The sequence below is a fragment of the Symphalangus syndactylus genome, chromosome 2 (assembly GCF_028878055.3).
Source record: "Symphalangus syndactylus isolate Jambi chromosome 2, NHGRI_mSymSyn1-v2.1_pri, whole genome shotgun sequence".
NCBI lineage: Eukaryota > Metazoa > Chordata > Mammalia > Primates > Hylobatidae > Symphalangus > Symphalangus syndactylus.
The window spans coordinates 58,038,925-58,065,451 of NC_072424.2; the positions used below are offsets into that span (position 1 = coordinate 58,038,925).

General features: G+C 37.1%; 1 protein-coding gene across 1 annotated transcript in view; it reads left to right on the forward strand.

The window, feature by feature from the left end:
* EYS (eyes shut homolog) overlaps nucleotides 1-26,527 on the forward strand; it is a 2,088,383-nt gene that overhangs the window by 1,027,031 nt on the left and 1,034,825 nt on the right. The window lies entirely within an intron of this gene.

The window sequence follows — 26,527 nt, forward strand, 5'->3', positions numbered from 1 at the left end:
GTAAAGGATACAAAATTACAGCCAGAAAAGACGAATAAGTTTTAGCATTCTATAGCACTGCAGGGTGACTATAATTAGCAGTAATATCTTATATACTTTCAACTAGCTAGAGGAGCATTTAAAAGATCCCAATACAAAGACATAATAAATGTATGGGATGATGAATATGCTAATTACCCTGATGTGATCACTATATATTATATACATCAAAACATCACTAGTATACAATAAATATGTACAATTAGTACATGCCAATTAAAAATTAAATTCACTTATAAAAACTTCTGTAAAAAGGAAAAATACGATTTTACCTTTATTTGATTGTAGAGTAAAAAATTATATAGCTCGTGTGAATATAAAGTGAAGATAAACCCAGTGATATCATCACATATAAAATTTTAAACTGATTTGTCTTCAGAACTTTGATCTGTAGACTTAAAATAATTGACTTCTTTTCAGTTTTTCTTTTACTGTACTGAACCTATGCTTTTTCACTATAAACAAATTATTCTTTTGCTCTCCTTAGCATCCTTTAAGGTAAGAAATAACAAATTATTGTCACAAAATAATAAAATACTCAAATTCTGTTCAAAGGATTGTTAAGTATATATTAGACTTAGAAAATAATGAATACATTTCACTTTAAGTTTATCTGTGAAATCATCTTGTATTGGTTTCTCAGTGGAAGGGCACAGTGAACAATTTGTTGGAGATATTTATATATATATATATATACACACATATTTTTTTTTGAGACGGAGTCTTGCTCTGTCACCCAGGCTGGAGTGCAATGGCATGATCTTGGCTCACTGCAACCTTCGCCTCTCAGATTCAAGTGATTCTCCTGCCTTAGCTTCCTAAGTACCTGGGATTATAGGCGCCCACCACCATGCCCATCTAATTTTTGTTTTATTAGTAGAGACAGAGTTTCACCATATTGGTCAGGCTGGTCTCAAACTCCTGACCTCGTGATCTGCCCACCTCAGCCCTCCCAAAGTGCTGGGATTACAGGTGTGAGCCACTGCATTCGGCCTTGTTGGATATATTTTCATAAAAATATAAATAAATAGAGAAAGAAAGAATAAAGGAGAGAGAAAAAAGGAAAGGAGAGGAGAGGAGAAGGACAGATCAGGGAAGGGAAGGGAAGGGGAGGGGTCAGTGCAGTGGCTCATGCCTGTAATCTCAGCACTTTGGGAGGCTGAGGCAGGCGGATCCCCTGAGGTCAGGAGTTTGAGACCATCCTGGCCAATATGGTGAAACCCCATCTCTACTAAAAATACAAAGAGTTAGCTGGGCGTGATGGCATGTGACTGTAGTCCCAGCTACTCAGGAAAGGCTGAGGCAAGAGAATCATTTGAGACTGGGAGGCGGAGGTTGCAGTGAGCTGAGATTGCACCACTGCACTCCAGCCTGGTCAACTAAGCAAGACTCCATCTGATAAGAAGAAAAGACCAAAGGAAGAAAGAAAAGAAAAAAAAAAAAGAGAAGAGAAGGGTGGCAAGGAGGAAGGAAATGGAGAAAAGAAAAAAAGAAAAGAAGAAAGGAAGGCAGGCAGGCAAACACACATATAAAACTTAGTGTTACTTTAAGTTACTAGGATTGGGGAGGAGATGATGAGAGAGGGGAGGGTATATCTTGTAACTTTTGCCTTTTAGAATTCTTCATTTTATGCTAGACTACATTTGAATTCTTAAGAATGAAGGTGATACAATTTTTTTTTACAAAAAAAAAATGGGATTTCATTTTTTCCCATAGCCTAGCTAATATATTTGACCCTAATTACTTGAAAATAGAGTGCCAACAGCTTAATGAAGAAAAGCTGAAGGTATGGTACTAAATATTTTCAGAATTTATGAAATCTGAAATATACCCGTTGATATGGTTTTTTGGCTCTGTATCCCTACCAGAATCTCAAGTTGTAATCCTTAGTATTGGAGGAGGGGCCTGGTGGGAGGTGATTGGATCATGGGGGCAGATTTCCTCCATGCTGTTCTCATGGTAGTGAGTTCTCATGAGATCTGATAGTTTAAAGTGTGTGGCATTTCCTCCCTTGCTCTTTCTTTCTCTCCTGCCACCATGTGAAGAAGGTGCTTGCTTCACCTTTGCCTTGTAGCATGATTGTAAGTTTTCTGAGTCCTCCCAATCATGCTTCCTGTTATGCCTGAGGAACTGCGATTCAATGAAACTCTTTTCTTCATAAATTACCCAGCCTAGGTAGTTCTTTATTGTAGTGTGAAAATAGACTAATATAGAAAATTGGTACCAAAAGAATAGGGCACTGCTGTAAAGATACCTGAAAATGTGGAAGTGACTTTGGAACTGAGGAACAGGCAGAGGCTGGAACAGTTTGGAGGGCTCAGAAGGAGACAGAAAGATGCAGGTAAGCTTGTAACTTCCTAGAGACTTGTGGCATGGCTTTGACCAAAATGGTGATAGTGATATGGACAATGAAGTCCAGACTGAGGTGTTCTCAGATGGAGATGAGGAACTTATTGGGAACTGGAGCAAAGGTCATTCTTGCTATGCTTTAGCAAAGAGACTGATGCCATTTTTCCCCTGCCTTAGAGATCTGTGGAACTTTGAACCTGAGAGAGATGATTCAGGGTATCTGGCAGAAGAAATTTCTAAGCAGCAAACCATTTAAGATTTGACCTGGCTGTTTCTAAAAGTATATGCTCATATGTGTGAACAAAGAGATTATCTGAAATTGGAACTTATATTTAAAAAGAAGGAAGGGCCAGGCACAGTGGCTGATGCCTATAATCCCAGCACTTTGGGAGGCCGAGGTAGGCGGTACACCTGAGGTCAGGAGTTCAAGACCAGCCTGACCAACATGGAGATACCATGTCTCTATTGAAATATAAAATTAGCCGGGCATGGTGGTGCATGCCTGTAATCCCAGCTACTTGGGAGGCTGAGGCAGGAGAATCACTTGAACCCAGGAGGCAGAGGTTGCAGTGAGCCAAGATCACACCATTGCACTCCAGCCAGGGTGACAAGTGCAAAGCTATGTCTAAACAAACAAACAAAAAAACAAAAAGGAAACAGTGCATAAATTTTGGAAAATGTGCAGCCTGACAATGGAGTAGAAAAGAAAACCCCATTTCCTGGGGAAAAATTTAAGCCTGCTGTATAAATTTGCATAAATAAAGATGGGCAAAATGTTAATAGTAAACACAATAGGGAGAATGCCTCCAGGGTATTTCAGAGACATTCATGGCAGCCCCTCCCATCACAGGCCTGGGGGCCTAGGAGGGAAAATTGGTTTTGTGGGCTGGGCCCAGGGCCCCATTGCCCTGTGCTGCCATGAGACATGGCACCCTGCAGCACAGCTGCTTCAGCTTCAGCCACAGCTAAAAAGGGCCAATATACATCTCAGGCTGTGGCTTCAAAGAGTGCAAGCCTGAAGCCTTGGCAGCTTCCATGTGGTGTTGGGCCTGCACATGCACAGAAGCTAAGAATTGAGGTTTTGGAACTCCTGCCTAGATTTCAGAAGATGTTTGGAAATGCCTGGATTTCTAGGCAGAAGTCAGCTGCAAAGCAGAGCCCTCAGAGAGGACCTATACTAGGGCAGTGCAGAAGGGAAATGTGGGATTGGAGCCCCCACATAATGTCCCCACTGAGCCTTGCCTGGTGGAGCTGTGAGAATAGGGCCACCATCCTCCACACCCCAGAATTGTAGATCCACCAACAGCTTGCACAATGTGCCTGGAAAAGCCTCAGGCCCTCAATGCCAGACCATGAAAGCAGTCAGGGGGAGCTGTACCCTGCAGAGTCACAGGGGAGGAGCTTCTCAAGGCCTTGGGAGACTACCTCTTGCATCGATGTGCCCTGGATGTCAGACATAGAGTCAGAGGGCATTATTTTGGTTCTTTAATGTTTAATGACTGCCCAACTGGGTTTTGGACTTGAATGGGCCTGTAGCTCCTTTGTTTTGGCCAGTTTCTCCCTTTCCAATTGGGAGGATTTATCCAATTCGTGTACCCCCACTGTATCTTGGAAGTAACTAACTTGTTTTTGATTTTATAGGCTCATAGGTGGAAGAGATTTGTCTTGTCTCAGATGAGACTTTGGACTTTTGAGTTAATACTGGAATAAGTTAAGATTAGGGGACTGCTGGGATGGCTTGATTGTATTTTGAAATGTCAGGACATGAGATTTGGGAGGGGCCAGGGTTGGAATAATATGTTTGGCTCTGTGTCCCCACGAAAATCTCAACTCCAGTTGGGATTTTTAGTGTTGGGGAAAGGACTTGGTGGGAGGGGATTGGATCCTGAGGATTTGTCTCATGCTGTTTTTATGATAGTGCGTGAGTTCTCATGAGATCTCATGATTTGAAAGTGTGTGGCACATCTCCCCTTGCTCTGTCTCTCTCTCCAGCCACCATATGAAGAAGGAGCTTGCTTCCCTTTTGCCCTCTGCCATGATTGTAAGTTTCCTTAGTCCTCCCAGTCATGCTTCCTGTTAAGCCTGTAGAACAGTGAGTGAATTAAACTTCTTTTCTTCATAAAATACCCACTCTCAGTTAGTTCTTTTATAGCACAGTGAAAACAGACTGATACACCCATGAAGATAGTTCCTTAAAATTTAACTTTATCGCTTTTGCATTTATTACTGTGGTAATATTTTACATTATATCAAATATTTATATTTTTTCAAAATAAAAGAAAGACTGAAGGTTTGTTAAAGAATGACCGTGGCAAGCAATCCAGTACCCTGTTTTATATTGTGTTCATAATTCCCATTCAGAAAGATTGGTTTTACAGCAAGTTACTTTCAATAACTTTATTAATATACTTGCACAGGGAATGTACTTCTAACATGCCATTCCACAGATTATTTTATGAAATAAATTCCATTTCAAAACTAGAGCAATAAAACCTAAAGTAAACTAGAGATAGATTTGCTAAAAATCAATACACTATAAATGCTGGTTTTCTTTCAAGACAATAACATAGTGGTGTATAAAACAGTATAATCACTATTGCAAAGAAAAAGACCCAAATACCAAATAAATTTTAAACACTTTCCTATTGATGAGGGGTGAGCACCATGGTTGGGAGTGTGTGTGTGTGTGTGTGTGCGTGTGTGTGTGTTTACATTCTCCAACATGATGTAAAAATACATCATAAATAGTTTTGGAACCATCTGCATATATGTGCTCTTCTCTGTGTGGAGAAAGCAAGAAATACAACAGAAAAAGAAAAGATGAATTTTTTACAGAAATTAATCATTTCTTACTGTCAACAGAGGCAGAGGAATAAGCCCCAGTTTCCTATTACATCACTCTCATGTTGCTCTTCAGAGAAACATAACAAGCAACTGATATTTGCTCCAAGTTGGGTTTTCAGGGACTCCATGATTTAAGATCATACTCTAGCAGACGGCTGTGCAGGTAATCAGTGAATAGAGTCCCTAATGAGTGAATAGTGCAGAAAAATATAGTAGTTAGCTTTTGCCTTCTGCAACTTGTTAAGTGAGGTTGTTCATTATTTTTTTTTCAGCAGTCAATCATGACAACCATTACAAAGTCATTTTTAAAATTATATTTTAATTTTTAATTGGCTATTAATTTTATATGGTCTATAGAGTACAATATGTTTAGTTACATGTATAAATTGTGGAATGATCAAATCAGCTAATTAACATGTGTAACACCTCACATACTTATCATTTCTTTGTGGTAAGAACATTTAAAATCCACTGTTTTAACAATTTTGAAATATACAATACTATCATTCATTCATTATTAAATATAGTCACTTTGTTGTGCAGATCACCAAAAATATTTTCTCCTATCGAATTGAAACTTTATACCCTCAACTGATATTTCTCCTTTTCTCCCCCAAAAGGCAATTTGTATGTGTTCATATGTTATCTATAAATCACATTATACATGGGGAAAGTGATATTTTATACACCCATATATTATGTCCTATCTGTGCTTACCTTTTCTATTTGTAGTTTAGCCCTTGAAGAATTTAAAATAATACTAATCGGTCAGGTGTGGTGGCTCACACCTGTAATCCCAGCACTTTGGGAGGCCGAGGTGGGCAGATCACAAGGTCAATACATAGAAACCATCCTGGCCCACGTGGTGAAACCCCATCTCTACTAAAAATACAAAAATTAGCTGGGCATGATGGCATGCGCCAGTAGTCCCAGCTACTCGGGAGGCTGAGGCAGGAGAATGCTTAAACCCGGGAGGCAGAGGTTGCACTCCAGCCTGGCCACAGAGTGAGACTCCATCTCAAAAAAATAAACAAATAAAATAATAAATAAAATAATACTAATCAGAACAACATTAATATGATTTTTGCTGAACACTTAATGTATACTTCAAATATACATTGTCTCTGGTAATCTTCACAAAAAGCTTGTGAGGACATAGGTCTTATCCACTGTTTACAGATGGCAAATCAAATGCAGAGAAACTGACTCAGTTTCTCAGGGAAGGAAAAGTTATAAGTAAATTCTAAGTGATAATCAGGATTCAGGATTGATCTTAAAACAGTCTGATTCTCTAAACTTGATTGGGAAAGCAAGTGTCTCTTAATCCCTCACTGCTCCACATAAATCTCTCCTGAGCCTTGAGTGTCCAGTTTCCTGGAGAGCATTGCAATGGCTTTAAGTTGTTAGGTCTTAACTCACTTGTGCAGATAGTTCTAACTGAATTCAAGTAGAGTTATGAAACCCCCAAACCCACTGATGGTAGAAAAATGTGACAGAAAAACGTTCAGTCACTTCTTTGTCATTTAAAGCAATTTTTTAGTAAAAGTTATCAAAAAAACGTGCTTCGTCTACTTCCTTCCTGCTCCTTCTCCCAGAAAGTTACATCAAAGAGTTGGAGACAGTGGCTAGGTTCTAAAGGTCCTCAATTCCTCACTGGTACCACCAGCCTCTTTCAGTATGTCTCATCTTACCAGTTCTCTGAGTCAGCCTCTGACTTTATAGGGTTCCCACCGAAGCATCCATGGCTGGCTGAATGTCAGCCCTCTCTCTTGGCCTTATGAATCCGCTTTGCACTGGGCCTGCTCATCACTTCCGACTGACAAGCTGCAATTAAAGGCAGTGTTGATCCACTGATGAATATTCAAGACTGTCCTGCACAACAGCTTGTGTTTATAGGTCTTCTGGGAGGGCACATTGGCCCTCAGTTCTCAGCTTTCTTTGCCATGGCCATGATAAATGTCTTGGCTCATGTCATTTCTCATAGCAACCCAAAGAAAAGGGGCCTGGGTAGAAGCAGACTTCCTCGGAATCACCCTCTCTCTTTCTGCCTTAACCTAGCTTGGTGCCATTTCTACTCTATGGCAGCGTTACATCAGAAGCTATGATGTAGAAAGTATCAGCAGGATGACCAACCCTCCTGGGGTGTCTAGGACTGAGGGGTTTCTGGGACACAGAACTTACAGAGCTAAAACCAAGAACATAATAGTTAAACCTGGATAGCTGGTCAGTCTATATACAAGATAATATCTGAAAATCTTCACCAGCCTAGGGTGTCAAAGAGAGGAGAAGCTTTATGGCATGCAGAAGTTGTAAAGGAGAGTGGAAAAGTACAGATGCTGATGGGGGAAAGATAAAAAAACTATAGAACCATTTGGGGTGAGAAGACAGAGGGCACTGTGGCCTGTATCAAACTATCCTTGTTTAGAAAGTTTGTACTCAGCATTCCAACAAGTATTTTAAAATTCCAACAATATATTTTAAAAACATAATTGGTACCTTTAATGACAGTACACAATGTAGGATTAGTATAGCAAAGGTAAATGCAGCAAAATGTATAATGCATTTCTGTTCTGAAAACATTTTTTTGCCTCAAATATTGTACAAAGGTTTAAATATTGTAATGAGACATTTTTGACCATTTTTATAGCATTAATACATATGGGTGTTATCCATGGTAGTAATAAGCAATAATATGTTGTCTTGTTAGACACTATTCATTTTATAAAGTGAATTGTTAGTTTTTATTTTCAAAATTTTTTTGAAGGTTTTACTCTTTGCTAATTGTTAATATTTTCTCTTGATTGTTCTTAAAAATAATTCAGAAAGAGTGAATTCCTGCAATCATTTGTGGATTATTAGATGATTAAATCCTCCTTTATTTTGATTTTAAATATATTTTTATCTATATCTATGAAATATATGTAGAACTTCTAGTTCATTTTTAACCTCTCAATGTTAATTCTGCGCTTACAGTACAACTGATTACATGTTGAACTAAGAGCATAAGTGTAATTAAATTATTAGTTATATTTGCCTAAAAATAGGATGATTTTGCTTATACAATTTGTTTTATATAGACACATTATTTTCATTAGAACAGTAGGCAAATTTACTACAGAATTACTTTCAAGTAAAATTATGTAAATTAAATTGTATTTACAAATGCCTAAAAATAAGTTATTAATTGGACTTTGTGCAAATAGACTAAGAAAAGTGGTGATAAGTAGTGTATCATGTCACTAAATCCATGAGCAGATTTCACACTACAATAATTAGTGATGAGTCGAAAGGAGTATCTCGCTTGAAACAAGTATCGCCTAGCCTCAGATCCTGTATCTCTTGATAGCTACCCGTTGTCTCATTACAACTTAAGACTAATTTTCTTTTCTTTCTTTCTTTTTTTTTTTTTTTTTTTTTTTGATATGGAGTCTCACTCTGTTGCCCAGGCTGGAGTGCAGTTGTGCGATTTCTGCTCAATGCAAGCTCCGCCTCCCGGGTTCACGCCATTCTCCTGCCTCAGCCTCCCGAGTAGCTGGGACTACAGGTGCCCGCCACCATGCCTGGCTAATTTTTTTGTATTTTTAGTAGAGACCGTGTTTCACCATGTTAGCCAGATGGTCTCTATCTCCTGACCTAGTGATCCGCCCACCTCGGCCTCTCAAAGTGCTGGGATTACAGGCGTGAGCCACTGCGCCCTGCCAAGACTAATTTTCTACTATCATTGGTGATAGAGTTTTATCTTTTCTCCTCATCCAAATTGATTACTCTTTGCCCAAAGGGTAGACTCCTTATTTAATAAAACAAAAATAGACTTTAGCTCCATCTCCCACTATTCTCCTAGCTGGATGTTGATGAAAGAAAAGAAATCTGTTGTCAAAAGAGATGTGGTGTGTACTGACTTTTTCTCACTCCAAACTGCAGTAGAGGGAAGGATAAAACTGGGTTTGTGTCCTTAATTAGAGGGAGAAGAGTAATTCCACTGGTGGATTTCTATAGGCACAATAATTGTAGCATGGACTGGGTGCAAGTTCCGTTTCCTCAATTTGCCACTGAGAGAGGATTGTCATAAACTCTTTCCTTTGTAGAGCTGAGTCTAGTCATGTCTCTAATCAAGAGACACCAAACACCCAAGTTCCAGGCTATCCAAGCAGTAGTACCCCAGTAGTGATAAATTTCGATTTTATTGACAAAATCCAATAATCCTCTTACATTTTGATATTGTCATTTGCCCCCACATTGTAATCAAGTTGTATTAGTCTGCTTTTAATCCAAGACACAGAGGTTTTAACTTATTTAGAGGAGAGTATAGTGGCTAGTGAGGTAAATGCGAGAATGTCCAGGCTTCCAAAGAGGTTTTTCCCAGGATCCCTGTCAATGAACTGTTGGAGCAAAGAACAAAGCACAAGACTGACACTCAACAAATAACTTGTGTGTACTAGATGAGACATGTCTGTGTTTGACGTGTTAAGAAATTAATCTTTTGGGCCGGGCACAGTGGCTCACGCCTGTAATCCCAGCACTTTGGGAGGCCGAGGCGGGCAGATCACAAGATCAGGCAATCAAGACCATCCTGACTAACACGGTGAAACCCCGTCTCTACTAAAAATACACACACACAAAAAAATTAGGCGGACACCTGTAGTCCCAGCTACTCGGGAGGCTGAGGCAGGAGAATGGTGTGAACCTGGGAGGCGAAGCTTGCAGTGAACTGAGATTGCACCACTGCACTCCAGCCTGGGTGACAGAGCGAGACTCCGTCTCAAACAAACAAACAAAACACACACAAAAAAAATTTAATTTTTTGTAGATGTAGCTGTGCAGTAAAAGAAGGAAGAGAACAGGTGGAGTGAGAAGACATAAAACCCACTTATTTACTGATTGATAGAGTGGTATGATATTCATTCTGTCAGTTAGGGTATTCGGATAAAAACACTGGTTAAGGGGATGCATACATTTTAAATAATACAAATTAAGACGTGATAGCATAGTTTTTCTACCAAAATGTGTATTCTACTATTCACTGACACAGTCCAAACATACTTGTGTATTTAATGTGACACTCCTCAATATGCTGGAAATAAAAAAAAATGCATGAGTCTTTTGCCACAAAATATTTAGTCTTTTGATAAAGTTATGGTAAGAGAGAATTCCAAGGCAGTGCACTAAGTGTTATAATAGAAGTCTGAACAAGACGTGTGGGAGCAGTGAAGAAAATGAGTCAATTTTCCTGAGACAGTCAGGGAGAAATCAACAGGGCTAACTTTTCAGGTTGGAGAAGGACTCCTCTCTGGGGAGATGATAAGGAAGCACATTTCCTACAGACGAAAAACATCAGGTCATAACAGAGTATGTCTTCCTTAGAAAACCAAATTTCAGCTGTGTTTGAAATATGAATAAGAAGAGGTAAGGATAGAAAAATATATTGAAGACAGGTAATAGAGCGCCTTCAATGTCACCCTAAGAATTTTTTATTTCATAAATCAGATATTAGTTTGGGGTCTGTATGTATATGTGAAGATCCATCTACCAAGTGTCAAAGAAGGGATATAAATGAGCCTAATGCCAAAGTGACTCTATTAAAATTTTCTTTCTCCCTAGAAAACTTCATCAGGGAGTATCACATCTGTTAAAAAAAAAAAGGCACTGATGCTTTGTATTTTTAAATTCAGAAAACGTTTTGACTTTGATTTGTTATTGTTATTTTAAAATTATCTGTTTCATAAGAAAATGTTCAGGACTTTATTTCTACACTTACATACGATTCATAACAAGACAAAAGTTCATGTAAGAATATTTTAGGGCCGGGCGCGGTGGCTCACGCTTGTAATCCCAGCACTTTGGGAGGCCGAGGCGGGCGGATCACGAGGTCAGGAGATCGAGACCACGGTGAAACCCCGTCTCTACTAAAAATACAAAAAATTAGCCGGGCGTGGTGGCGGGCGCCTGTAGTCCCAGCTACTCGGAGAGGCTGAGGCAGGAGAATGGCGTGAACCTGGGAGGCGGAGCTTGCAGTGAGCCGAGACTGCGCCACTGCACTCCAGCCTGGGCGACAGAGCAAGACTCCGTCTCAAAAAAAAAAAAAAAAGAATATTTTATTGTGAACTTCATCTAAGATGTGTTCTGTGCTGAGTAAAAGGACACTCTGTAGTGGTTTTACATGTAGAATGCTCCAATTTTAATAAGGTTCTGTTTTCAACTAAAATTAAAGACAGGTTGGAGATATATAATTGTCCTTGTCCTTTAAAACATGAAAGGTTATTTAAAACTTATAGATGTGATTATAAAAATGTCATAAATGTGCTTGATAAATCAGCATACCTTAAATTTGAGGAAATAATCTTATATCTAAGGTATCTGAAACCAAGCTATAAGACGTTATGGCTTGAATTCTGCCACGGTCCCATTCCCATTCATATTCTATGTGCATCTAATGCTTAAAAAATCAAGATCCTTATTCAAATGAAAGTCTCAGACTGAAAATGAGTAGATGCTTACAAACTTACGTTAAATGGAAAGTTAATGTTTTAATCATTTGGAGTTCAGTTTTTCTACTGCTGCAGGCTTTAACTATTGCCATAAAGTAAATACAAAATCCAAAAAGTTTCAAAATAACTATATGGAATTGGACTTTAAAACAAATTGTGAAAAAAAATTTTCATATAAAATAACAAATATGAAATGTTGAATACCTAAAGAATTTTGGAGCCAGGCGCGGTGGCTCATGCCTGTAATCCCAGCACTTTGGGAGGCTGAGGCGGGTGGATCACTAGGTCAGGAGATCGAGACCATCCTGGCTAAACAGTGAAACCCCATCTCTACTAAAAATACAAAAAATTAGCCGGGCGTGGTGGCAGGCGCCTGTAGTCCCAGCTACTCGGAGAGGCTGAGGCAGGAGAATGGCGTGAACCCGGGAGGCAGAGCTTGCAGTGAGCCGAGATCGCGCCACTGCACTCCAGCCTGGGCGACAGCGAGACTCTGTCTCAAAAAACAAACAAACAAACAAACAAAAAAGAATTCAAGGGGTCAGTGTATACATGTATTATGATAGAATACACTCTTATATCTGTTTGGAGTAGAAAAATATTTAATAATTTGCTAGAGAAGAATTTCAAATAGAACAAGTCTCAATGTAAATGATTATTTTGATATGGGTTTGAATGTACTTTTATAAAATTTGTATTAACTTATATATTCACAAAATGCATTTTACATAAATGAACTATAAATTTATTTTTCATTTTTTATAGATTTAAGGGTTACAAGTACAGCTCTATTACATGGACATATTATACAGTAGTGAAGTCTGGGCCTTGAGTGTAATGATCACCTGAATAGTGTATATAGTGCCCATTAGGCAATTTCTCATCCCTCACCTCCCTCACCCTCCCACTATTGTGAGTTCCCAGTGTCTATTATTCCACTCTCTATGCCCTTGTGTACACATTATTTAGCTCCAACTTACAAGTAAGAACATGTAGTATTTGACATTCTGTTTATGAATTATGTTGCTTAGGATAATGCTCTCCCATTCCATCCATGCTGCTGCAAAAGACATGATTTCTTCATTTTTCTGGCTGGAGAGTATTCCGTGTGTGTGTGTGTGTGTGTGTGTGTGTTCTCAAGATTTCTTATTTTTGTTTAGAATAGCTTTTGCTATTTAGGTTCTGTTTTGTTTCCATAAGAATTTCAGGACTTTCAATTCCGTGAAAATCAATAATGGTATTTTGATAGGAATTACACAGAATCTATAGATTGCTTTGGGGTTTCTTCCAATCCATGAGCATGAGGTATTTTTCAGTTTGCTTGTGTCACCTATAATTCCTTTCATCAGTGTTTTGTACTTTGTCTTGTAGAGATCTCTCACCTCCTTGGTTGAATGTATTCATAGAATATTTTCCATAGGTTTTTATAGGTATTATGAGTGGAACTGAGGTCTTTATTTGGTTCTCAACTTGTTTGTTATTGATGTATAGAAATGCTACTGACTTTTGTACGTTGATTTTTTATCCTGAAACTTTACTGTTATCATTTATCAAATCTAGGAGTCTTCAGGAGTAATCTTTAGGGTTTCCTAGGTATAAGATCAACGGTCAGTAAACAGAGCTAATTTGACTTCCTCGGTTCCAGTTTGGATCTTTTCTTTCTGTCTCTTGCCTGATTGATCTGGCAAAGGCTTCCATTATTATGTTGAATAGTACTGATGAAAGTGGGGATCCTTGTCTTGATCCAGTATCTTAGGGGGAATGTTTTTAACTTTTCTCTATTCAGTATGATGTTGGCTTTGTGATACATGGCTTTTATACTTTTGAGATAGCTTTCTTCAAGCTTAGTTGTTGAGGGTTTTTAATCACAAAGGGATTCTGAATTTCATCAGATGCTTTTTATCAAATGTTTATGTAGCTAATCACATTTATTGATTTGCGTATGTTGAACCATCTTCCCGTAACTGGAATGAAACCCACTTGATTGTGGTGTATTCTTTATAATGTGCTATTGAAATTGGTTTACTAGCATTTTATTGAAGATTTTTGTATCTATATTCATCAGTGATACTGGTTTGTAGTTTTCTTTTTTCGTTGTGTACTTGTCTGGCAACAGTATTAGGCTGATACTGGCTTCATAGAACCAGTTAGGAGGAATCCCTCCTATTCAACTTTTTGGAGAAGTTTCAGTAGGATCAGTCCAAATTCTCCTTGTATGTCTGGTGGCATTCAGCTGCGAATCTGACTGGTCCTGGGTTTTTCAGAGAGATGTTTAAATTACTAATTCTATTTCACTCCTTTTTATTGGTCTGTTTAAGATTTCTGTTTCTTCCTGGTTCAATATTGGGAAGTTGCATGTTTTCAGGAAATTATTCATTTCCTTTAGATTTTCTAGGTTGTGAATGTATAGCCATTTATAGTAGCCTCATTTATAGAAGTGTGATGATATGTTGTTAATTTTTGAACTTTGTATCTTTTTGATGTAAGCATGTAACACAATAAAAATACCCTCTTGGCACTGTTTTTGCTATATGCCAGAAGTCTGAGTATGTTATGTTTCCATTTTCATTTTTTCAAGAAGAGTTTTAATTTCCAAATTAATTTCATCATGTACCCAAAGATCATTCAGGAATAGATTGTTTAAGGTCCTTGTATTTGTATAGCTTTCAGAGTTCCTTTTGGAATTGATTTCTAGTTTTATTCCACTGAGGTTAAAAAAGATATTTGATGTGATTTTAATTTTTCCAAATTCATTGAGACTTGTTTTGTGGACTAAAATATGGTGTCTCTTGGGGAATGTTTTATGCACTCATGAGAAGAATATATATTCTGTGATTGTTGGGTAGCATGTTCTGTAGACATCTGTTAGGTTCATTGGAATGGAGTCCATTTTAAGTTTAGTGTCTCTTTGTTTTATTTCAATGATCTATCTAGTGCTGTTAGTGGTGCTGAAGTATTTCAGTGGTGTTGTATTGCTGTCTGTCTCTTTTATCTAGTAGCATTTGTTGTATGAATCTGAGTGCTCTGGTGATGGGTGGCTATATATTTAGAATTGTTTTACTTTTTATTGAATTGAACCCTGTATCATTATCTGATGACCTCTTTTGTTTTTTGTTTTTTGTTTTTTTACTGTTTTTTTGATATAAAGCCTATTCTATCTGATGTAAGTATAGCTACTTTTGTTCACTTTTGGTTTCCATTGGCACATCTTTTTCCACCCCTTTACCTTGAGTCTGAAAATGTCTTTATCAGCTAAGTGTGTTTCTTGAAAGCAGCATTTGGCTGAACCCTGTTTTTGTTTTTTGGGTTTGTTGTTGTTGTTGCTGTTTTCCATTACACCGATCTCTATCTTTTAAGTGAACACTTGGTACATGTTCAAGGTTAATATTGATATGTGAGTCTGTTCCTGTCATAGTGTTAATTGTTACCTAGTTGCTTTGCAGTCTCAATTGTATACTTGTTTTATAAGACCTGTGAGTTATATACTTCTGTGTGTTTTTCTGATGGCAAGCATCACCCTTTCATCTCCATGTTTGAACTCCTTTGAGGATTTCTTGAAGGACCAGTCTAGTAGTGATGAATTTCGTTAGCATTTGTTTGTCTGAAAGAGACTATTTCTCCTTCATGTATTAAGCCTTGTTTAGCAGTATACAAAATGCATGTCTGATAGTTTTTTTTTTTTTTCCTTTAAGACTGAACATAGGGCCACAGTCTCTTCTGGTGTATAGGGTTGTATGTTTCCAGGAATGTATCCATTTCTCTAGGTTTTTAAGTGTGTGAGTATGCAGCTGTTCTAGTAGTCTTCGATGATCTCCGTATTCTGAGGTATCAATTGAGAAATCCACTTCATCTGATGAGATGTCCTTTAGAGGTGATTAGACACTTTTCTCTTGCTGCTTTTAGTATTTTTTTCCTTCATATTGACTTTGGATTGTCTAATAACTATATGTCTTGGTGAAATACATCTTGCAATGTATCTTCCTGGAGTTCTCTGAGCTTCTTGTATCTGGATATTTAAATATTTAGCAAGACTAAGGTAGTTTTCCTCAATCATTCCCTCAAATAGATAGTCCAACCTTTTTATTCTTCTTCTCCCTCAGGAATACCTATGACTCATAAGATTGGACCCTTTACATAATCACATATTTTTTGAATGCAGTGTTTATATTTTAATATTCTTCTTTATTTTTTTCTGACTGGTTTAATTCAAAATATCTGCCTTCAAGCTCTGAAATTCTTTCTTCTGCTTGGTCTAGTCTGTTGTTAAGGCTTTCAACTATATTTTGTAATTCCTTCAATAATTTTTTCCTCTAAAAGTTATGTTTGTTTATTTTTTAAAAAGCTGTCTTTTCAGTGGATTTTAAATTCATATCCTGAGTCATTCTTTTTCTGATTTATTTGTGTTAGTTTTAACTTTCTCTTGGATCCCACTGAGTTTCTTTAAAATCACTATTTTGAATTCTTTATCTGGTATTTCAGAAATTTAATTTTGGTTAGGATCCATTGCTGAAGAGTTAGAGTGACTTTGAGGGCTTGTAACACTGTTTGGTTGGCTGGTTGGTTGGTTGGTTGTTTTCATAGTTCCAGAATTGTTTATCTGTTTCTTCTCATCTGGAGAAACTGTCTCTTCTTATTTTTAATTTTTTTCTTAATGAGTCACATCCTTGAAGATGTGATTATAATGTGTGTTGTGCAGGGTTCTTTGGCTTTGGTTCTGGGTCCTTTAAATAGCAAAGATTCAGTATAAGTTCATTGGTTACAGATAGCCTTGTGTGGTGGCTTTCTCAAATCCTGGTTGTAGTAGTGATGTCCTGAGAGTGTGAGCAGACTTGCTGCCACAAATGGGGCTGTGATGGCAGAGGTCTCGGCAAGTTTATGTTATTCCTCAAGTCTGAAGATTTTCTATTAGGTTGTGCAGTTCCACCTCCAGACAAATAGGTGGTGTTTACAGATAGGAGCCAACAGTGGCTGAAAGAGATGGGTATATGAATGATCATTGTTAACCATGAGAAACTCAGTTTCCTCAGGCAATGGGCCGGTCTGTGCTATGTCCTGTGGCTTTGTCTCTATGCTCAGCCCCAGAGTGGGGGACAAAGCTGCCTGGAGCTGGACCAGGCAGGTCCACCTACAGGTATCTCAAAGGCAGGTGCAAGCACCAGCTCCAATGAGGAGTCCGGGGGCAGCCATTCAGCACCCAGAATTGTGCCTGGGCATGGAGTGAAGAAACCTCCACTCCTCCAAGTTCTCTGCATCAGAAGAAAGGGGTGACCTGGACTCCTAACCTAGAAGTGTAGTTGCTTCAAATGCCTGGAGCTATATCTAAGTGTGGAGTGGAAAGAGCACTGCTTCACCAACTCCTCTGCATGGGAGGGGTGGGGCAGCTTAAGCTCCAAAACCAGGGGAGCGAATATGCCATATGCCTGGAAAATCTCTGCCCAGGCAAGGAGTGGAGAAACTACTGCTGCAACAAGGTCTTTGCATGGGAAGCGAGGGGCAACTCAAGCTCCTAATTCAGGTTAGCGGGTGTACCAAAAGCCAGGAGATATGCCCAGGCTTGTAGCATGAAAACTGCCACTGCATCAAGTTCTCTACACCGCAAAGGAGAGGCCTAAACTTCTAATCTAGAAGAATACGTGCTCCAAGTGCCTCGAAATTTGTCAGAGTGTGGAGCAGAGACAGTGCTGCTGCACCAAGTTCTCGGCATGGGAAGGGAGGGGCAGCTCAGGGGGACTCTGCCCCTCTCATGTACTGGGGCTCCTACTTTTCTCAGCCGAATGTCTCCATGCATGCTGATTACCCACCTTCTCTTGTCTAAAATCTGAAGTGTCCTTTGCTTTTCAGTGAATTCCCATATACCTTCTATATACTCTCACAGTGTTAGTCTCTATGCATTATCTTGCTATTTCCAAGTGGATGAGATGCTCTAAAAGCCTCCAATCCGACATTGTAGAAGAAAAAAACCCTAAAATGTAAATTTAAATAACCTAGAAATTCTTCTTATGCTGCTATGTCTTATTTAAAATTGTAATTTTAAGCTGATCCATCCAGCTTTATGCAGATCACATTCAAATGTATAACCTTAGCTCTTATCTTTTCTTTTTTTTTCTAAAGTAGTTTTCTCTGGATGACATATTATAGTAAAAAAAAAATATTTACCATTTAGCTTCTCTGTAATATTTCAGAAAAAGAAAGCTTTTATTTTTTTTTTACTTTTCCTCTTATTTGCTATAAAATTACTACTCTCAGTGATCTAAACTCAAAGCCATGATTTTATCTTTTTTCATTTATTCTTTATTCTCAGTCTAACTAATCCTATTACTTCTTAGATCTGTGTCCAATACAAGAATCTAGGAATTTATCGTTTGACACCTGGGTAACAGAGAAGCTGACCTAAAGTACTTCTTTTGCTCTCTATTTTATTATAATTTTAGCTTTCAGCAAAATATTCCCAACATATAGCTTTAAAAATAACTAGATAATAAAGTATTAAATTACTTTGGAAGCTTTTTGTAAGAGATATTATGTTCACACAAAAAGTGGAGTTTTCCAAAATAAACCAAGCAAAGATGAATTGCTTATATTCCGTAATCAAATTAATCCCAAATAGCAAAATAAAATATAATTTTATAATGTAACACAACTCTAAGAATCTATTAGAAATTATAATACTTCTAATAATATTGGAAGATATAAGTAACGAATTACTATAAGGCATTCTATTGTTAGCAATATTAAAATATTTACTATGATATATTACGTACCAGCCTCTAAGTTCCTAAATGCCAGCAGTTACTCAAATATTAAAAATCAAAATGTGTATGAAAAAAATACACAATGGCACAGTGATTGTGACTGTGGACTCCAGAGTAGACAACCTGGGCTATCGATTCCTGTTCATAGTTTCTAGTCCAAGTTGTTCAAATCTGCTTTAGTTTTTGGTGGTTATCTGTTCAACAGAATCAAATTTCTGCAGTCTGTTTTAAAGATTTCTGATTTCTAATTTAGCAAGACTTGCCAAAATGTTTTTTTTTTTTAGAATAGTCGTTGAATTATTCAACCTGTAGAAGCAGCAGAACAAATTCATATGGTTTTATGAATACTAAGAACCCAAGTATGTGACCTATACTTTGCAGTGTTTGACATGTGATAAATTTTCAAATGTAAGTAATTAACCATTTTTTGCTTAGCTATGCCTTAAACAAGTGGGCCCTAATCCGACTCAACAAAAAATCTAAGTAGTTCTAAAGTTCATGTTCTTTGATATTAGAAGGCATAGGCTTTTAAAAAATTCTGAGTGTTGTAACAAGGTCTTAAATAAATCAGATATTATAGAAAGCATAGAGCTAGGTGATCAAATGGTGTACAAAATGTATAATCTACATCAATAGTCTGTTACAATTTTTATTAATGTAATTGTATATCTCATTTTCATTTTGATAAGTACTAGGGTTTAATATACTTGCTCATAAAATCTCTTGTATACCATATTTTTTAAATTATGAAATTACAATTTTCTAAATGCTTCCAAACCTGAATCTTAGGAGCAAAGTTAAATATGTGGCATTAGGCCAGGCATAGTGGCTCACGCCTGTCATCCCAGCACTTTGGGAGGCCAAGGCGGGTGGATCACCTGAGGTCAGGAGTTCGAGACCAGCCTGGCCAACATGGTGAAACCCCGTTTCTACTAAAATACAAAAATTAGCTGGGCATTGTGGTGCACCCCTGTAATCCCAGCTACTCGGGAGGCTGGGGCAGGGGAATTGCTTGAACCTGGGAGGTGGAGGTTGCAGTGAGCCAAGATCATGCCACTGCACTCCAGCCTGGGCAACAGAAACTGTCTCATAAAAAAATAAAAAATTAAAAAATTTTAAGCAGTATGTGACATTTTACATGCTATCATTCTTTTGCTCTTTTAAACTTTGATCTCCTCTTCCCAAGCCCACTTGGTTAATTACAATATACAGAAGCTTCAGATTCCACTGAGTTTTCTCAATCACTCTCTTCTCTAGCTCCATAGCATCCACAGATACCCTTCCTTCTGGGAACACAGTGATAAATGAGTTATTTTGAAAAAGCAAATTGAACTTTCTTTAGGTTAAATGTTTGGAATGTAGATGACATTGAGCTATAAATGCCAATTAATGCTAATGCCTTAGATTCTCACAGGAGTGCAAACCCTGTTGTGAACTGTGCATGCAAGAGATGTAGGTTGCAACTCCTTAGGAGAATCTAATGCCCAATCTGAGGTGTAATGAAACCGTTCCTCTTCCCCCTGTGGAAAAATTGTATTCCATGAAACTGGTCGCTGGTGCCAAAAAATGTTGGGGAGCACTGCTCTATGACTTTCCTACTTGGAGTAGCTGGAATGCCAGCATCTTTGAAATGTGTTGATGTGTGTTTATTATTATGTTTATTGTATTTCCTGGTGAATCATACGTCTTTAAATATGTAGCACAAGAACAAAAGTTACCCTGAATAATGTTCTTGGCTTTGTAGGTATCACACAATGCAATTTCACTGCTAATCCAATAGTTAGTGTGTAGAAATCTATGTTCTCCACACTCTTAGCAGTACTGTATTCTTGATGACATTTATTTGGGACTACCTTAGTTGGTATAAATGACAGATATTGGAAATAAATATGTGAAAAACATCAAAGAGAAATAACCAACAACTGACAAAGTGTATGTTCATCAGCAGGCATAAAAACAGAATTTTAATTTAAGTGAGAAATCCAATTATCCCACTCCCAATCATGTATTCCTTTTTTGAGAGACTTTGTAAAAGATAAAGAAGATCATTCTAATTCTGTGCACAAATCCTAAAGCAGAAGTATAAAGACCCAGAATTTTCAATGTAAATCCCTGAATGTGCTATGTCTTTCCCCTAGGTACACTAATGGCTCAAACAGATCAGAGAGAGAAATGAAGGAGCTATTAAGTGATTCTAGGACTGGGCATGGTGGCTCATGCCTATAATCACAGCACTTTGGGAGGCTGAGGAGGGCAGATCTTGAGGTCAGGACTTCAAGACCAGCCTGGCCAACATGGTGAAACCTGGTCTCTACTAAAATACAAAACTTAGCTGGGCATGGTGGTGTGTGCCTGTAATCCCAGCTACTCTGGAGGCTGAGGCAGGAGAATTGCTTGAACCAGGACCCGGGAGGCGGAGGTTGCAGTGAGTGGAGATCGCTCCACTGCATTCCAGCCTGGGCTACAGAGTGAGACTCCGTCTCAAAACAAAAACAAACAAACAAAAAAGATTCTGGGATTACAGAACTATAAGGTCAAAAATGACGCCAACATAAGGGTTACCAGAAAGAAAAATGCAGAGAAGAGAAAGGATTTCAAGTAAGCACTGGACTCATGGAATGACTATGGGAAAGCCCTTCTCTGGAAATTAACGGTAGTTAAAAATTACTCTAGACCTAGATTATATAACCCACTGATCCTTACCAAAAATTACAAAGTAGTTTTACTTGCTTTTCATCATCCAGTTATAAGTTTACACTCACAAAAACTAACCTAGAAGTATGTTACTCTAACCGTTGTTCTACCCAGAGAATGGTTACAGATGGGTGGCCTGCAGAGTGGTTGTGGTGGTAGGAAATTTGTATTCCCCAAGCTGTTGCTTTGAGGAAGACAGCTCCAGGCAGGAAAGCTCTTAGCAGCCAGAAATCTTCTGAGTACTCTTCTGTTTCCAATACCGTAGACCATAGCAGAATTAATCAGCCATAGCAATTTGAAATGATTAAGTTTTCCAAATTCTTATAGTCATAAAATTGCATGTATATTTATGACTATGCCAAAGGGCACTGGACAACCTACAGGAGGATTTTGAGTATCAGGATTATTAGTGATGGATGAACTGACAAAGTTGCTTTATCCTTCACAAAAGCACATCAGCCTATATACAGTCTGCATGGAAATTGCTAAAAATAGACCTTATGGTGGAGCCGATTCAAAATGCTTAAGAGGTATCAACATGAAACATGATGGATACTAGACATCCAGTGATTCCTAAATTCTCTATTCATGTTCTCCTATGACTTGTTTTGGTTTAAAAACCACATAAATGTATTACTCTAGTGTTATATTGTAAATGTTTAAAAATCTTACCTTAGTCTGTTTATGATGCTGTAACCGACTACCACAGATGTGTTATTTTTTTAATGAAAATAAATGTATTACTCTAGTGTTATATTGTAAATGTTTAAAAATCTTACCTTAGTCTGTTTATGATGCTGTAACCGACTACCACAGATGTGTTATTTTTTTAATGAACATAAATGTATTGGCTCATGGTTCTGGAGGCTAGGAAGTCCAGTATCAAGGGGCTAGCATCTGGCAAGGGTCTTCTTTCTACATTTTCTCATGGCGAAGGGCAAAGAGAAGGCAAAGTAGGGGTGACAAACTCTTCTTTTCATCAGGAACTCATTCTTGAGATAATGAACCTTGACAATAGTATTAATTAATCCACTTATGAGGATGGAACCCTTATGGCCTAAACATCGCTTAATAGTCCCACCTCTTAATATTGTTACAAGGGCAATTAAATTTCAACACGAGTTTTGGGTGAAACTCATGTTGAAATTTAGTTGCTCTTGTAACAATATTCAACTTTTATTTCTCATACTTCTAAATTTTTATTTGGGGTATTGCTAGTCAAACCACAGCAATACTTCAAATAAAAATTTTAAAGTATGAGAAATAAAAGTCTCAATGTTTTCTTCTTATATCCCAGCAGTGCATGTTCTGCATTCCCTAAGGTACACTCTATCCTTTGGAGGCTACTACTCAAGGACTTCCTAAGGATATGTCTGATGCTTGCAATGAAATGGAATGAGATCAAATGTATGATATATATCCCTCTACTTTATTCAAGGGAATCAGATTTGATTCTTCTCTCCACTTAGAGCTGCTTTCAAATTTTATTCCAGATAAACAAAACAAAACAAAAGCTATAATGCTTCCCAATGGAGAACCTTTATAAAATTTCAAAAACCATATGAAATTTTCCCCTTCTGGCTTTTTGGACATAGGGGTACCATTTTTCTGGATTGCAGTGGCTAATAAGTTTTAAAATATTATTGCTTAAGTAACTGCTTATTTTTATACATAGTGGTACCATTTTTCTGGATTACGGTGGCGAACAAGTTTTAAAATATTGTCGCTTAAGTAACTGTTTAGTGAGTAAAGTATATTTTTGGAAGGTTATGAAAATATTTTGAAACCTTGATAGAGGTGATTTTTATACATTATTGTGAAATACTAAGTGCCACTGAATTTTACAATTCAGAATGGCTAAATTTTGTTATATAAATTTCACTTTAATAAATAGTTAAATATTCATTAACAAAATAAACTGCATTTTTTATTTTGCACATTTGAAGTCACTATTCACCTACTAAGCCCATAAATGACTGCCGTTTCATATATTGATATTTATGTACTGACTTTTAAAATCTTGGTTTTCTTAACATCTTATTAATAACATGTACTTTTATTATACATATCTCAGAGCAGTCATTGTGATGCTTAGAGAGTTTTTTCAGAATTTTTTAGGAAAACCAAATTGAAGTATTTTTAGAAATGTTTCAAAGAAAAAAATGAAACAGTTTTCTTTTTGAAATTGTGTGAAAATGTTATCAAATATGATGAACGCACTCTGTCTTCCCATTAGGACAAACAAGGGCCGTAGGGTGCATGACACTCTATTTCCCCTCATGCTGCTTATGAGAGTTTTAGAGAAGTAAGAAAATATACATATAAATTTTTTCATAACTGTTCCAGAGTTTTTAATAACAAACATCTATTTCAAATAATGTGGCAATACTGAGAAGAAAAATCTTTCTGGTATATCTGGAAATAATGTTTAAGGGCTTTTAGTGTGCAATTTTTGTCAAATATTATTTTTTAGCAATTCACATAATTCAAGTGATTCTCTACTTTTTAAATTTAAAATAAATGTGCCAGAGATAAAAATTTCTCAATCATATTTTATTTCTTCTTAAAAGAGAACTGTTTTTTCAGTGTATACACTCTAAAACTAGCATTACTTTTAATCTGCATATATAATGTGCATGCATTTTGGTACACATACATGTTTTTAGTTCAAGTTTTACTAAATTAAAGTTTTAATAACTAATTTTCTTCATATAAATGCCAAATTGTTTAACTTTTAGTCTACTTCCATAAATTCTGACACTGGTTGCGTATAGACATTGAAACTGTACTATAGTTAGCATATTGGCTAGGAACATGTGAGAGGAGTCTTAGAACCGTCTAGAATAACCCAATATTGGGCAGGTGATAAGATGCCTTGATTGGGCCTCTTGAATATAGCCTCCAGAGATTCCGTATTGACTTAGAAGCACAAAACAAGCAGCATCTGCTTCGCACTCCAAGTCTTATCCAATTTGGGATTTAAGTCTCTTTTAACTGGAAAATTGAATTTATAGATTAGTGGTGTGGAGCCTCAGTGGTTTACGACTCATTTTCTGATTTCTTTACCAACTGGAATTGATTCAATAATGCTACTAGGTGATTTGCTTAAAAACTGTGTTGTTTCTAAAGCTCATTGAATGGCAAAATATGCTTTTTTTTAAATATTAGAAACATAAGATTCTTCATAATAGCTTAATTTGGGCCAAGATTGCCAATTAAGCCACATATTTCACAATATTTTAATGCCATGTAAAGACATGAATGTAGAGAATGTATACCAAATTTTACAAAGAGCCATCTATGCATTATAGAATTATTCTAGAAATAGAAAATGATATGACAGTATTCTCTATTTTAGAGTAATATAGCAATCACTAAAGTTTGATAGCCACTTATATTTCATCTACAGAAGAGCAGTACTTTGGTATCATTTCCCCCTTATTAATTTGGTATTGTGCTCTGTTTTAAGTTAAGATTATCAATTATTTTCTGACACTTTTTGTAACAATTCTAAATATTCTAACCCTTACGTAATGTGATAGTATTTCCAATAAAATAAACAAAACAATCAAGTAACTTCTCCAGAACTTTGGATATTTAAATCAATTAATTTATAACACTCTTACTTTTCACAAATATCCTGTTATTTCCATGCTGTTTGATCTCATGAGATGAAAAATCTCTTTTACTGTAAAATAAATACAAATACTTTGAAAAGCAGTCAGAACTGCTTTTCATGGACCATTCTGTGAAGATAACTTTCAAAAATATCAATAGTTAAGAATGCTTGGCCGGGCGCGGTGGCTCAAGCCTGTAATCCCAGCACTTTGGGAGGCCGAGGCGGGCGGATCACGAGATCAGGAGATCGAGACCATCCTAGCTAACACGGTGAAACCCCGTCTCTACTAAAAAATACAAAAAAAAAAAATTAGCCGGGCATGTTGGCGGGTGCCTGTAGTCCCAGCTACTGGGGAGGCTGAGGCAGGAGAATGGCGTGAACCCGGGAGGCGGAGCTTGCAGTGAGCCGAGATGCGCCACTGCACTCCAGCCTGGGGGACAGAGCGAGACTCCGTCTCAAAAAAAAAAAAAAAAAAAGAATGCTTTTTACCATTAGAAAAAAAAATTGAAAATTGACAGTAAATCTTTATTTTCTATTTCTATAACCAATAAAATTTATATGGAAGTTTGCCAAATATAGACTTTCATTTACATAATTGTAGCAATTATGTGGTTTGGCCAGATGTGAAATTAAAAGAAATTTTAGATTGGGCCTGGTGCCTTTTGTCTTTTGTCACCTACACATGTCATATTTATGAAATTACCCCATGGTTCTGTAGGCACTACCAGTAAGGTTCAAGAAAATTATAGACTTATTTCTATAAAATAAGTAAATCTTTAAAACGTACTTTTGTAGCAGATATTAGTCTTATGCTGTAAACTTAGGTTTATCACATTTGTTCATTTTGTTTCTGCTTGAATGTCACCTCGGTTTCCATCTCATTTCACTAGAAGATAATTCAAATGAGGTCATTTTTAGATGTCTACTCTCCTCAGACAAAGAAGTAAATCTTAGCAGATAGCACAGTATGGGAGGAAAGAGACAAAATCCTTTAATCTTAAGTCTTCCATATTCACTACTAAATTTTCTTATTTGCAGTTAACCTAATCCCTTTATCACCGGTGGTGATTTTGTGGCTTTCATACTTGCCTCGCAATGTGAGAAGCTTTGCCAAAACTGAAAAACTGAATGAATGCACACCATTAAGCTCCCTGTGTGCATCATGGAGCCATTCCCTCTGAGGTCCTGAAACTCTCAGGGGAGTATTTCTTTCTTGTTGTTAAAATTGTCTTATTTAAACATGATTAACATGTAAACAGTTGTACATACTTAATGTTTACAACTCAATAAGCTTGAGAATAAGTATGCACCTGTGAAACCATCACTACCATCAAGGACATAACCACATCCATCATTTCCCAAAGTTTTCTACTGCCTCCTTTATTATTACTTGTGTGTGTGTGAAGAACATTTAACATACATTCTACTCTCTCCATCAGTTTTAAGTACAGTCAAACCTCATCATATTACACTTCAAGATAGTGAAGTATTTAGCAACCCTGTGTTGACCAATTTTATTGACACCATTTCTGCTACAGTAGGTGCTCATTTTGTGTTTCTGTGTCAGTTTTTGGTAATTTTCACTCTATTTTAATTGTTTTATTGTCATTAAATCTGTTACAGTGATCTATGATTAGTGATATTTGATGCTACTATTGTAATTGTTTTGAGTGGGCCATAAACCACACCCATATAAGATGGCAAACTACCAGTAAATGAGTGTGTTCTGACTACTCCACAAACTCGCT